Raw genomic sequence first — 3,161 nt, 5'->3', positions numbered from 1 at the left:
ATATTTTTGTAGCCTTAACACCGAGTTCCAATATCTCATAACGTAATAACTCATAGTGACTCTTTTACTGAACGACTCCTGGCCACTTCGCACTGCGGTTTTGCACAATGAAGAGTGTGCGTGTACTTGTAACACCAAACCTAATACACATAATCCCAAGTAAGACGCGTGCTTATAATGCCACTTTATGAAAGGAGAGTAAACTCCAATCAAGATATGCATATGTTTTGCATGCGCTAGGGGTATGCCAAGCACATGAAAAATAGAACACCCTTACAGTACTTACCAATGCTTAACTTCTCTCGATACAATTGCTCCCTACGATCAAATGTTTAAGGCCGATTTATTCTTCGCGCTTTCCAGTTTAGCCCGCCTCTTCCTTTCTCATTTCTTCACAACCTTTTACCTTGCTCCAGCTTGACTCCACTCGCAATTCAGGAGAGGGGAGCGCTAAGAGGATTATCTTCCCTACGGAAAGGCGTTGTCGTACGTCGGAGCTTTAAGGGGGCGAAAAAACAACAACGTATTTTTGTTTCTTCACCAGGCTAATTATCACAAATTTACTGAGTGTACAACCGTGGCGATTTGTGTTTTGTTTCTACTGGCCTGAAGGTATTGGAAATATAAGATGGTATTTCTTTTTCAAATTTCTATTTTTAACTTAACGGTACAGATGTCCACCGAAATTGGGCGGTTACGCCTGAGTAACGTGTATCAAGTGCCATTAAAAAAGCATACTGTAAAACCCTTTATTTTCGCGGCCCCTATTTTTCGCGAATCGGTCACAGATGACATAATCGCGACCACCAAATTCCGCGAATTCCAGACGCCTGCATTGAAAATCTTAAGGACCGAAATTTTCGCGCGCCCTTGAATTTCGCAAATTCTTCAATTCGTGAAATTCGCGAAAATTGAGGGCTCGCGAACATTAAGGGTTTTACAGTAGTTTTGTAACAAAAAAAAAGAGCAACTTCATGTTGTCATTTAATGCGTTTATACAGGGCAAGTTAAGCTGAATCAAAAAGCGCGGTGGTGACGCGTAGACGTATTACGTCAAATATGCTAAATATCACAATAAACGTCTGGCACTAGACACAACACACTGAAGTGACAATGATACTACAGTTACATTTTATCAGCAAAAAACAGCGATCCAGTGACCCACTTTCAAATTTAGTAATATTACATCTAAAAGAAAGAAATCGAAAAATATATACCTGTTATAAAAATTAATAAATCTGAAATTTATTATGAACATGTAGGATTTCTTAGTAACTATATTACGAGTGAGTGCGCAGGCGAGCATGTAAAGTATCAGCGTGAAAATGCTGATACTTTACACGTGAAAATGATTATTCACGAACATCGACTTTGGGACAGCTTCGGCAGAAACTGCACATATGTGGCCTGTTTTTTTCGTGTCTTCTTCCTCCTGACGTGTCCCACTTAGTTCTTAACTCTATATGTTCACTGCAATCTCCTTCTTTATTATTCGAGTTTCAGTGGTAACTTACAAGCATATTTCCACATATTTGTAAAAATTAGTATGGCCATAAATCCGGCTTTCAAATAGCAACCACGCCGTATGACGGTCGCAAAAAAAATGCATTTCGAAGAAGAGAGATATACGGAACGACCTCGCGTCTCATAGGTGATATTCGCTGGTAGCTTCGGGGATCGATATCGCACAATGTTTTACAACCTCTTCGACATCGGACAGTGGCGGGATGTGATTGATTAGAGTGATGACGAATACTGATATGCACTTGCCAAATTATATGTTTAATAATACCAAGTAAATGACTTTTTTGCATTCTTACATACTGTGGCGAGGCTGTTGTTCGGCAAATTGGTGAGCGACGACTATAATTGAAACAGGATTCGGCATATCTGTACCTTCCTCTTGTCCCTGTGGCCTTCGCGCAGTTTCATTTCCTCTCAAACCAACATATCCTATGTATGTGGTTTGTGCATTACTCCTCGTCTGTTAAGTTTGAACAGACAGGTAATGACGAATATTTATTATCCTGCCATAACTGTAGCCACTAAAAGACAGCGCGGTATTGTGCCTAGAAAACAGTGCAATCTCAGTATTATACTGCTGGTCACACTTCTCTACCGAGACCGTATGTTTTCCAGAAAATGGTGCTGATTAGCTTCGTTTCAAGTTACAATGGACGGCAGTGGATGGTACCAGCCGTCCCAGCCAATGCTGCGCTATCAACGCGTCAGACGACTTCGGTAAGTCTCTTCAAGGGTTCACGTGACACTCGCATGGCATTGGAGGGAGTTAGATGACTCGTAGCGTGCTCTGCAGTCTATCGTACAATAAAACGGACTATAGTTGGCTTAAAAGATTAGAGCAACAACAATCGCAACGATTTATTTTGCGATTCAACAGCGACACGGTACCCACGCACGGACTTTGGGGTGGTGTAAAACACTGATATATTTTATGATTTACGTACATATTTAAAAATGAAAATCAAATCTACGCTGTATGTTGTATTTACGATTAAGGCATCGTACAGATACCAAAACTTTGTAAAAAAATAAAAATAACGCAGTTGACGTGTAGCTTTTATTTCGGCCTTTCTAGCACAAACCGCCGCTTTGGCAGCACTCAGTAAACTGATCATCAGCTGTACGGCCGCGACGTATGGCAGCACTCAGTAAACTGATCATCAGCTGTACGGCCGCGACGTAACGTCACCGTGCACGTGCTCCAGCAAGTGGTACAACGTGCCGAATCAACTGCAGCATCACCGCGACATGACGTCACGGGTTGCTGCTGTGCGCGTCACCCAGTGTTGCTTGAATAAACGCCAAGCCGATTGCCGCTAGTTAAAGAGCGGTTGGTCACAACTTTAAAATCGGTTTTAAATAAAAACGCTGCTTCACCTCGACGTAATATGTCGGCTGTGATAATGTCTCGTGTCACTTAAGGGCATTTGGTAGGTTATTTTGGTTTTGAACGCAGATTGCTTTTAACTGCACATTTTTATGAAGAATCAGTTTTTTGCTCGGAAGGTGATTCTGAAAAGCACGTAACTCACGGAAGAAGCGTACATCAGAAACCACGTGACAAGGAGTGCCTTTGACATTTGGCCACTTGAAGACACGTTTCCCCATGACACTATTACGGCATGTGACACAATGTC

The sequence above is a fragment of the Ixodes scapularis genome, unplaced genomic scaffold, assembly GCF_016920785.2.
Source record: "Ixodes scapularis isolate PalLabHiFi unplaced genomic scaffold, ASM1692078v2 PGA_scaffold7__128_contigs__length_106722199, whole genome shotgun sequence".
Lineage (NCBI taxonomy): Eukaryota > Metazoa > Arthropoda > Arachnida > Ixodida > Ixodidae > Ixodes > Ixodes scapularis.
The sequence above is the reverse complement of the archived record's forward strand: the minus strand, read 5'-3'. Positions refer to the sequence as shown.